The sequence below is a fragment of the Hippopotamus amphibius genome, chromosome 2, assembly GCF_030028045.1.
Source record: "Hippopotamus amphibius kiboko isolate mHipAmp2 chromosome 2, mHipAmp2.hap2, whole genome shotgun sequence".
In the NCBI taxonomy this organism is placed as follows: Eukaryota; Metazoa; Chordata; class Mammalia; order Artiodactyla; family Hippopotamidae; genus Hippopotamus; species Hippopotamus amphibius.
Window position 1 is genome coordinate 176,999,065 of NC_080187.1, and position 11,796 is coordinate 177,010,860.

The following is an 11,796-nucleotide window of genomic DNA, read 5'->3' on the forward strand; positions in this document are numbered from 1 at the left end:
AGAGATTTTCTCCTTACTTATTAGATGCTTGGAGTAACAAAAAGGAAAGTAAGGGGGGTAAACCAATGTAATGTAAGGTTATATTGGACTGAGAGTCCTAGCTCTGTCACCTGTGTTCTATGTAACCATGTGGAAGTCACTTTACCTATCTGGACCCTAGTTCTCTCATATTTAAATTAAGGGGAAAGGGTAGAGAATTGAACTAGATAGCCATTGACTGTCCCTTCCAGGTTTAATATTCTGTATTGCACATAAATATATTTGAGGTATCCAATGAAATAGAAAAGAACAGTTTTTTTTAACTTTCCAAAAGGTGGCAATTAACTGTTGATACCTACTGTTATCTTGCTTCTTTCATTGCTAAACTCCCAGGGCTGGGAGTGTAGCAAATATGTCCCTGCCCTCACCAAGTCTAATGGCAGAGAGGACAAACATTAAAAATATAAACATGATTTCATTCACACCATTAATTAATAAGTGAATTGATTGACTGCACAAGATATTAATACTTTTAATAGTGCTACCAAATCTAATCTGGGCATTAGAAAAGGTTTCCCTGGAAAACTCATTTGAGACCTGACTCAGGAGATTTGCAAAACATGAGGAAGAATTTTTAAATAAGAAAAATGGAGAAAAAGAGGAGAGAGGAAGAGAGAGAAATTATAATGGAAAGAACATAAAAAAGTTGAAATGTAAAGAAAAAATAAAGATGATATAAGAGGTGGTCACAATTTTCATAATATCTACTTCAGAGTTAAAAATCTCAAAACATAGCGAAATGTCAAAATTATCCTGAACACTCATTACTACATAAGCAACTATTCCAATAGGTAAAGTTGTTAATTAATAGTTCTAGCTATAAATAACAACACATTCTACTGAGACCACAAAATAGCCAATTGTTTTGCCCAGGGAATTGTGTCATGTCATCACCTTCGGTTTTTATTTACTTAGTAATGAAGTACACGGAGAACAAATTCCTCCTGTATCGGAGATGAGACAGGACCCTGGCTACCAGGAAAGGGACAGTGTGCAGCAAACCTACTTAAAATGATAGAGAATCCCTTGCAATCACAAAGACTTCATGTCAACTTCACAGAAAATAAACCATCTAGGAGAGAAAATCCCCAAGATCCTCTGTCTGACAACAGTAAGCTTAACTACAGGTTCACCTTCTTCCAGACTGTTTCTAGAGCTGTCCTCTCCTGCTTTCCTGGTTTGAGGGTCCCAGAAGACTGTGGGTCTCCATTGTATCTTAAGCCTCCCTTCTATTTCTAGATGTCCTCAAAAAGAAAAATATGGTTTTAAAAAAAAGACATATGAGGACTTCCTAGGTGGCACAGTGGTTAAGAATCTAGCTGCCAATGCAGGGGACACAGGTTTGATCCCTGCTCCAGGAAGATCCAACATCCTGTGGAGCAACAAGCCCATGAGACACAACTACTGAGCCTGTGTGCCACAACTACTGAAGCCCATGTGCCTAGAGCCTGTGCTCCACAACGAGAAGCCACCTCAATGAGGAGCCCAAGCATCACAGTGAAGAGTAGCTCCCACTCACCGCAACTAGAGAAAGCCTGTGTGCAGCAATGAAGACCCAATGCAGCCAGTAAATAAATAAATAATAAAATAAATAAATAATAAAATAAATAAATAAATAAAATTTTTAAAAGACGTATGGCATATTAAAAAAAAAATGACTATCCAAATAAAGTCACATTCTGAGGTTTTAGGGGGGAAAAAAAACAAGTATCTTGATTAGGAACTTGAGACTATACAAAACATTACACCTTTAGGAACTTCCATTGTACTCCACATTTACCTACAAATAAATAACCAACCAGAAATAAGTATCAAACCAGAGGAAAATTAGAGATTCTAGAGTCTATAATGAGTTGGATACTTGTGTCAATGGAAGCAATTTCAGTTTGCGGCAAAATAGCATATGGTTGGTATGATTGTCCTAACCTTGACTAGATAACAGAACAATTGAGATATTTAGTATGTAATCTTTCAGGAGATTCTCTGGTGAGTAAAGATGAGGACAGGTATAAAGATAGTCTCTTTATCTTGCTCATTGCATGGTAAATCCATAAACAAAAATATGGCTCTTGTTCTTTATGTGATGTAGGAAAATCATTCAATAATACCAATGAAACCATGAATTGGCTGCAGAGTTGATGGACATATTCACCACCTAAGCACTAAATTGGAACAGTTAGTAACAGGGTTTGAGTAGATTTCATAAACTTTCTGGAATAGCAATTGAGGCTGAGAACTAAGCAAATGGAACCTAGAAACCAAATGAAAAAATTAATGAGCTGTTTCTTCCTATTATCACAGATCAGCCATGCCTTCTCATTTCCCTCTTAAAAAGAGGATCTCAGCTGCTCATTAGATCTTGCCCCTCATTAGAGAGAGGCAATGTAGCATAGTGGTTAAGAACATAGACTCTAGAGGTAGCCTGCCTGCGTTTAAGCCCCAATTCCATCACTAGTTGCATAACCTTAAACAAGCTACTTAAACTCTCTAATTCTCAATTTCGTCATCTTTAAAGTAGGAAATATACTAGTGTTTATCTAATAAAATTGTTATGAGTCTTAAATATTAGTCAAGTAGTTAGAAAAGTACACAACACATACAGTAAGTTCTATAAAAATATTCACTGAATAGTTAAATGACAATAATGAATCCAAAAATACTGTTTCTTTGATTTTACTATGTAGCCTTCTTATTTGTTTCTATTTCAATTAGTTTATCATCATAATAATTAACAGTTATTATTATCATTATTCCAAAATAATCTTGACAAGCTAATTGCCTCAAAATCTATTAGTCCTGTATCTACAAGAAGTAAATATCATTACATGGATGAAAAATAAAATAAAATAAATAAAATTAAATAAAATAAAAAATATATCATTACCTGGAGATGCTATAGGATCTCAAGCCTAATTTCAGGCTTTTCCCAAGAACCCCTTATTGTAAACAAAGGAATTCAAAGTAATAAAACAAAATAATTCAAAGTAATGAAACAGTTTCATCTATTAATAATTTATATAGGCATTATGTCAAGTATATCTCAATTTTTAAAAATAATCTATACAGGCAAAAGATCACTGACCTTCAAATAGCCACCTAGAAAATTCTGTACTTATTCCAATGATGCTGTCATTGTTCAAAAAATGTGGGGCACTCATAGATCTATAAAACATTGGAGCTAGAAGAGCAAATATGATTATTTTAGAGACATACATTTGTATTTAGCAAAAAATATTTGTAGCAGGTATGACTCTAGGTCCACAAATTCAGGGATAAAGAAATAGTGTGTTGCCTTATTTTCTTTTAATCGTCTGATATCTGATTTTGAGGCTCATTCTGCCAGGCTGCTGGAGAAATGCCATTCCATCCACTATTTGGGCTCCCATTTCCCAGGTTGTGTCAAGATCCTGTGATCTTTCAGTGCTGAAGCATGAGAGAGTTTCTCAGTCATCTACCCAGACTGCTTAAGAAGACCATTGTCTCACTAATCATTAGAGAAATGCAAGTCAAAACCACAATGAAGTATCACCTCACACCAGTCAGAATGGCCATCATCAAAAAATCTAGAAGCAATAAATGCTGGAGAGAGTGCAGAGAAAAGGGAACCCTCCTGCACTGTTTGTGGGAATGTAAATTGGTACAGCCACTATGGAAAACAGTATGGAGGTTCCTTAAAAAACTAAAACTAGAATTACCATATGACCCAGCAATCCCACTCCTGAGCATATACCCTGAGAAAACCATAATCCAAAAAGAAACATGTACCACAATGTTCATTGCAGCATTGTTTAAAATATCCAGGACATGGAAGCAACCTAAATACCCTTCAACAGATGAATGGATAAAGAAGATGTGGCACATATATGCAATGGAATATTACTCGGCCATGAAAAGGAATAAAATGGAGTTATTTGTAGTGAGGTGGAGGGACCTAGAGTCTGTCATACAGAGTGAAGTAAGCCAGAAAGAGAAAAACAAATACCGTATGCTAACTCATATATATGGAATCTAAAAAAAAATGGTACTGATGAACCCAGAGACAGGGCAAGAATAAAGATGCAGGTGTAGAGAACGGACTTGAGGACACAGGGTGGGGGGACAAAGGGGAAGCTGGGATGAAATGAGAGAGTAGCATTGACATATATACACTACCAAATGTAAAATAGATGGCTAGTGGGAAGCTGCTGCATAACACAGGGAGATCAACTACATGATGGGTGATGACTTAAAGGGTTGGGATAGGGAGGATGGGAGGGAGTTGTGGGAGGGAGGGGATATGGGGATATATGTATAAATACAGCTGATTCACTTCGTTGTACAGCAAAAACTGGCAAAACAGTGTAGAGCAATTATATTCCAATAAAGATTAAAAAAAAAAAAGAAGAAGCCCATTGTCCCAGTAGATTGTGGTCCCTTCGGGTTCAGCATTTCACCTCTTCTGTGCACACTTTGAGCACTGGAGTCAGAGGCAAGGCTAGGAGTCCCTGTGCCTGGGACCCAGGTTTCTTAATAAGCACTGAATTTTATCCCAGTCGCAGTCTCTAGTATCTTTTCCTTATCTCTCTCTGTCTGTTCTCTTTCTTACCCCTCCAGGACATAAATTAAAATCAGTGGAAGTCATACTCTATCAAAATCAAAAGAAGATTTATTGACATCAAAATTTGTATTTATAGCCTACGATAAACATCTGAAGCAAGGAATTTTTTAAAGGGCCTGGCTATGCACTTGGGTTGGAGGAGCAAAAATAAACACACGGCAAAATACAAATTATTACTTCCAAAAATTATCGTGCCACACATCAAAAACCCAATTTAATGGCTTTTCTTATTTGAAGGACTTGGCTGTTAATAATTTTTGACTATTTCAAAAAATGAAATTTACTGTCAATCAATTCATGTTTTATAGATATTCAAAGACTCTGTGACCCTGAGACAGAACCAGCAGGTTTCATCCTTAAATTACAAAATAATACTGTTGACTTGAAACTATGAAAACATACTTTTTATTTTACAAATGCTATAGTGACTGCCTTAGTTCAGGCTACTATAACAACTCACCATATATTGGGTGGCTTAAACAAGAAACATTTACTTCTCACAGTTCTGGAGGCTAGAATTCCAACATCAAGACATCAGCAGATTCAGTGTCTGGTGAGAGCCCACTTCCTGGTTCATAGATGTCCATCTTCTTGTTGTGTCCTCATGTGGTGGAAGAAAGGAGTGCTCTCTGGGGTCTCTTTTACAAGGCCACCACTCACATTCATGAGGGTTCCACCTTCAGGACCTAACCACGAATTGGAGGGGAGCAGGGGTGCAAACATGCAATCCGTAAGTGACCACCACCAATCAAGAAATAACAGCTCATGCTTTCCAAATATTTACTAGAGGCCACTTAGATCAGCTTATGAAATCCTCACAACAATTTCATGAGATAAATCCCATAACTATCTTCATTTATACATGAGGAACCTGAGTCACAAAGAAGTTGGCCCAATGTCACATATCTGGTGAAAGCCTAGGTGCCAAGTCTGTCCACAGCCCCACCTAGTGGTGCTGCTCCAAGTAGCAGAGCCAGGATGTGAACGCAAATTGATCATGAGCGCCAGGCAATCCGCAGGACGTTGTGGTTGTTATTTAACGAAGCAATCAAAAGAGATAGGTTCTTTCTCTGGGCACTGATGCTCACAATTTCACCAACTGCCCCATTCTGTGTTTGCTCTACATGTTAGAAAACTCTTCCCTGTTAGAAAATTACCTGCCCCCTGGCTTGGGGTCTGCTCTCTGAAGCTGCACAGAGTAAGTCTGCTCTTACATGACAGCCCCTTTAAACCCTTAAATGCAGATTTCATATGTTGAAAATTTCATATGTTGAAATCCCAGTGTGATGGTATTTGGATATGAAGCCTTTGGGGATGATTAGGTCATGATGGTGGTGCCCTCATAAATGAGACTAGTGCCCTTATAAGAAGATGCCAGAGACTTTTCTCACTGTCTCTCCACCATATGAGGATACAGTGAGAAGTCAGGCATCTGCAACCCAGAAGATGGTCCTCACCTGAACTCAACCCTGCTGGCACCCTGATCTTAGACTTTCAGCTGCCAGAAGTGTGAGAAACAAATTTCTGTTGTTTAAAAGCCACCTAGTCTATGGTTTTGTTTTAACAGCCTGAAAAAAGACAATCTGGTTTCTAATGGGACATTGCAAAAATTGACTAGTTCCTTAACAGAATGGCCGCGGACGTTGATTTGATAGAGTGTGTCTGCCACCTACTGTAATTTTTGTGAATGACCAGCCAGCAAGGTTCTTTTACCTAAAAGAAAAAAATTTGGAATAAAATCCCATTAACACTGTTCTGAAAGCTAAGAGAAGTGCTGCAAAGAGTATCACTAGGGTTTCAGATGACCCAACTATTACAGCTCTTTTCTACCTTATGATCAATAAGTATAGAGGCAGTAAATAAGGTGGTTGTTTTACCGGAATAACGGCTTCTCTGTGCACTGAGGCCGAATAAAAATAGAGACAGAGATTTTGGAGGAAGAGAGAGATGGCTTTATTTTTCTGCCAGGCAGAAGGGAAAACACAGCAAGACTAGTGCCTCAAGAACTGTGTCCCCCCTCCCTCAGGAATCAGGGAAGATTTCCTATGTGAGGCTTGTATTTCGGGGTTTGTGATAAGGATCAAGTTGGTGGAGGTCTTGCATTTTTTCCTTTGTATTCTTCTTTTTTTCCTTTGCAATATTTCAAAGCAGTCATAGCTGGTGTCAGGCCATCCGGTAACTGGGGTCTGGCAGTTTGTTGGTTGTCTGTTTGTCTCTGGTTTGTGGGCTGGGGACCTCCTTTCTGAAATGCAAGACAAACTATAGGAATGATTTTGTTACAATAGCAGTATAGGGTCCAGGGAAGTAATAGGGCTAGGGAGTGAGAGACAGGATGTAATTCACACAGAGCTAAGGGAGATAGAGTGTAATTTACAAAGTGACAGGGAGTGAGTTCAGCCAAGTGCAAATCTAGCCTCTACAGATCAGGGACAGTTAAGGTAAAACAATGAGGGACTAATTCTTTCAGGCCAGGTCATCCTTCTCCTGTAGCCTGTTCGCTGTTTTCCTTGCTCTCAAAAGGAAAAAGGGACAATCCCTTCTATTTGCATTGCAACAGTTGGAGGCCAAACATCCCTTTTGTTATTGATAACCTGATGTAGGTGCATGTTATCGTACAGAGGTATGAGAGCTATGTGCTCTCACGTGCTCCAAATGCTGAACCCCAAATTAGACCCGCTGCCAATGGTTCAAACAGTGCTAAACCACCACAGACCTTCCCAAGCAGAAGCCTGTCCCTAAAAATCTTAGTGCCTGGAGGAACAGAGAAGAATGAATGCTACCTGAGGGTGGAAGGAGAGAGAGGAATGTCCACCGTCTCCCTTCACACCCACCCATCAACTATGGTACAACATCCCCACCCCCACAGTGCTGGGTGAACTTATGTCCATCCACGAGGAAGGAAATATCAGGAAGCAAGGAAGACTGCCCTTCCTCCCTCCCCTCCTATCACACCCCTGCTGAAAAAAAGGTCAGGAAACTGTAAATTGTGGAGAATGAATAAGTTACATAAACAGTAAAAGCAGGAAAGACAAAGAACTGAATGAGTTTTTTTTCTATTGTTCACCAACTCAGAAAAACAACAGGTAATAGAACGTTAAAGCTCTTTGTTGTGTGAATTAAATTAGCTTACACACATAAAGCACTTAGCCCATGCTTATTTCCACCCTTAGGGAGTGAATTTTTTTTTTTTAAATGTTTATTTTTTTATTTTATTTTAGCTTCGGTTGGGTCTTCCTTGCTCTCCTCGGGCTTTCTCTAGTTGTGGAGAGCGGGGGCTACTCTTCGCTGTGATATACAAGCTTCTCATTGCAGTGGCTTCTCTTGTTGCAGAGCACAGGCTCTAGGCATGCAGACTTCAGTAGCTGTGCACATGGGCTCAGTAATTGTGGCTCATGGGCTCTAGAGCGCAGACTCAGTAGTCGTGGCGCACGGGCTTAGTTGCTCCACAGCATGTGGGATCTTCCTGGACCAGGGATTGAACCCGTGTCCCCTGCATTAGCAGGCAGACTCCCAACCACGTGCCACCAGGGAAGTCCACAGGAGTGAATCTTTTAAAGAGTAGGATAAACCATGTCTCCTCTCTCCATTGGCCTCTGATTCTGCTCAGAACAAAACCTAAGACTATAAAATGACCTATGTCGACTTAAAAAAAATTGCAAAACATGAGAGTTGCGAGTTGAATTTATTTGGGGCAAAATGAGGGCTGCAGCTCAGGAGACAGCATCCCAGATAGCTCTGAGAAACTGTTCCATAGAGGCAGGGGGGAAGATTAGTATCTATGTATTCTTGGCAAAGGAGGAGTACATGCAATCAAACATTTTTTTGTAGCGGGTTTCTGCTAGTCACGAGGAGCAGACGTCACCATGTAGGGATTTAGTGCTTTTCTAGATATGAGGAGATGCAAGGGTGGGCTCATAAAATCAGCTCCTGAAAACAGATCTAACTATCTGAAGACCTGTTCCGCCCATTTTCCAAAGCACAGAGTGCCTCATTCCTGGTCTCCACCCTGAATTCCCTTCAGGGGATGTGGAAAGTCAGCACCTGCAGCAGCACGTGTGGTTTAATCATTGTAGTAGAGGTAGATGGCAAGTGCCCCATGGCAAGTGCCAATTAATAGTTGACACCTGCAAAGCGCTGTGTGATCTGGCCTCTCAGGATCCCCCACACACATCTCCCATCACTCCACTCCTCGGCATTCCTCCATCATGCCAGTCATGCCCCTCCTCAGAGCCTTTTCCCTCTGTTTGGAATGCTCTTCCTCCAGGCAGTTTCATCTGTCACTCCCTCGCTCCTCCAACATCCACCGTCTCTGTGGAGCTTGATGGTTAAAACCCCAATCAACACCACCCCACCTGCTGAGCACTCTATGCCCCATCCTTACTTCAGCTTTCTCTTTACACTTAGCTAGAGATATTTTTATGGGTTTTTTTGGTTGTGTCTCTTGTCACATACATGCGCACACACACATGCTTTTTTTTTTTTTTTTTTTTTTTGCTTTTTAAACTGTTTCATTAATTTCATACTATGAAATATGAAAAAAGAATATTTTTTCCTATAACTGGGTGAAATTGCCCTGCTGGACAGAAATTTTTACACTGAGACAAAACAATAGTCCATTAGAAACTGGTGAGTAGAAACACCAAATGTTTACAGAAAAAGTAATCACAAAACTACAAACTCGTAGAGCAGAGGCCACGTTATTAACCTCAGGGGAACAGTTAGGATTCAAGGTACAAGGCAGAAGTCATCCATAATGACTGTCAGGCTCAGCAGTTGGGAAGTGCACCTTTGCTGCTCCCTAGCCTTTTTCCTGATTTCCATCATCTGCCCTAAGTACTTGTCTGCATCCTCTCCCGCTTTACTATGATCAATATGCCTGTAGGGTATGGCCCATCCACAATTAGGGACACGTCGCCTAGCCCCACTCCAGCCTGACATTTCCTCCAGACTTCTGGCCTAAGCCCGTTCCCAAATGACGTGATTCCTCTCCATTCTGCACTGAAGCCTGGTCCCCTCCTTCATTCTCCTGCTGGGCATTTTCCATGTTGAGCTCTTTTACTGCTTATTCCTCTTTGGATGCCATTGTTCCTGGGCCTATCCTGCTGTCTCTGCCTCCTCCTGATTCTCACCACAGGTGTGCCTGGGACATTTAGATCCACAAACCTGCTCCCCCTCAGGCTCCTACTCTTTGGGGCCCTCCTACCCAGCAAGCCCTCAGGACCATTGGGAGCTGGGACCAGGGAGGGAGGGAGCAAAGTTAGGGTCTATACACACACACACACACACACCACACACACGCACACACACGCGCACACACACACACTTTTGAATGAAGCTCCAGTAAAGCAGAGATTGGTTTTATTTTGTTCATGGCTGTATCCCCAGGCTCTAGAACACATAGTAGAGCACATAATAGATGCTCAATGAATGTCTGTGGAATGATGGACATAATAAATGAACATCTTGCCCAGTTTTCTAAAAGTGTGGTTTATGAACTCTTTCTAAGTCACCTGATTATGGTATTGTTGACTCAAAAATTATGCACAACCTAAAAGCTGAGCATCATGGTTTATTCGGTGGGAATTTTTAGGACTTCAAGTCCAGGAGGCAGCATCTCAAATAATCCTGAAAACTGCTCCAAGGAGATGGGGAGGTAGAGTGGGGAGCCAGAATATATAGGAGTTTTGCAACAAAGGGCAGGTAGTCTGAAGGTCAAAAGATTATTGTTAAAGAAAACCAAATATATCAAGTTAGGGAATTTAGCACTTTTCTATGTATGGGAAGATGCTAGACTCTGGGCTCACTCAAATCATTCCTTTGATATGCACCTCAGCTATCTGGGACCAGTAGCCTGTGTTTTCATATCCTGAATTTCCTCAGGGCTCACTGAGGGGAGTGGCTGCAGTCTGATGGCTGCTAGATAACAGGCATTCTTTGTTTCCTTCCTGAGTTCCCTCAGGGCTCACCAGCTCACAGGCTGGTGGCTGCAATTGCTGAAGACTGTGACATCCTTTGTTTACTGATATGGCAGGCAATATTCCATTTTTCAGTGTGCTTATGGAAAAATGCTGAGGCCTACCCCAGACCCCTTAAGTTAAAATCTCTCATGTTGGATCTGGAAATGTTTATCTACCTAGCACACAAAAGTTTGAGAACAATTGATCCAGCCCAAGCCAGTCTTTTCATAGGAAGGGTATGATGGCCAAGACTACAGAGCTAGCTTGTAACAAGGACTGCAACTTCCATTTCATGCTCTTTCCATTGCAAATTATTTTCATTTGTAGCATCCAAAATGGTGTTATGTTCTCAGGAAGAACTTGGAAAATGCCACTAATCTTTGGGGTTCCTATAAAGAGGACATACGACACTAATTAAAAATATTTATTTCTGGACTTCCTAGGTGGTGCAGTGGTAAAGAATCCGCCTGCCAATGCAGGGGACACGGGTTCGAGCCCTGCCCTGGGAAGATTCCACATGCCATGGAGCAACTAAGCCCATGTGCCACAACTATAAAAAAAAAAAAAAAAAATTTATTTCTGGGACTTCCCTGATGGCACAGTGGTTAAGAATCTGCCTGCCAATGCAGGGGAGACAGGTTCAATCCCTGGGCCAGGAAGATTCCCACATGCCGCAGAGCAACTAAGCCCATGTGCCACAACTACTGAGCCCACGTGCCACAACTACTGAAGCCCATGCAACTAGAGCCCATGCTGCACAACAACAGAAGCCACTGCACTGAGAAGCCTGTGCACCACAAGGAAGAGTAGCCCCACTCGCCACAACTAGAGAAAGCCTGTGTGCAGCAACAAAGACCCAATGCAGCCAAAAAAATTAAAATTAAAAATAAATAAATTGATACATAAAATAAAATTTTTAAAAATAAAATTAAAATATTTATTTCTGACAAAAGCTGCAAAGTGAAAAAAAGAAGTAACCAAAAAGTTGCAAAGTTCCATTGATTATGTACAATTTTCAGGAAAATATAAATTTTAATAATGGAATTTTATCTTATTCTTTTGACCTCAAACTTCTACTACTACACTTCCCAGCTGTAATGAGTAGTAATTCATTTAAGTGACTTTTTTATTGAACACCACTAGGGGCTCAGTTCTAGAGCAGCAATAACAAAAGAGACAAAGTCCTGCCCTCATGAAGTAGCC

The 11,796-nt window shown here is 40.6% G+C and overlaps 1 pseudogene; it reads right to left on the reverse strand.

Annotated features, from left to right (window-relative positions):
* Positions 1-9,361: 9,361 nt before the first annotated feature.
* On the reverse strand, positions 9,362-9,719 carry LOC130846792 (protein BEX4-like; annotated as a pseudogene).
* Positions 9,720-11,796: the final 2,077 nt, after the last annotated feature.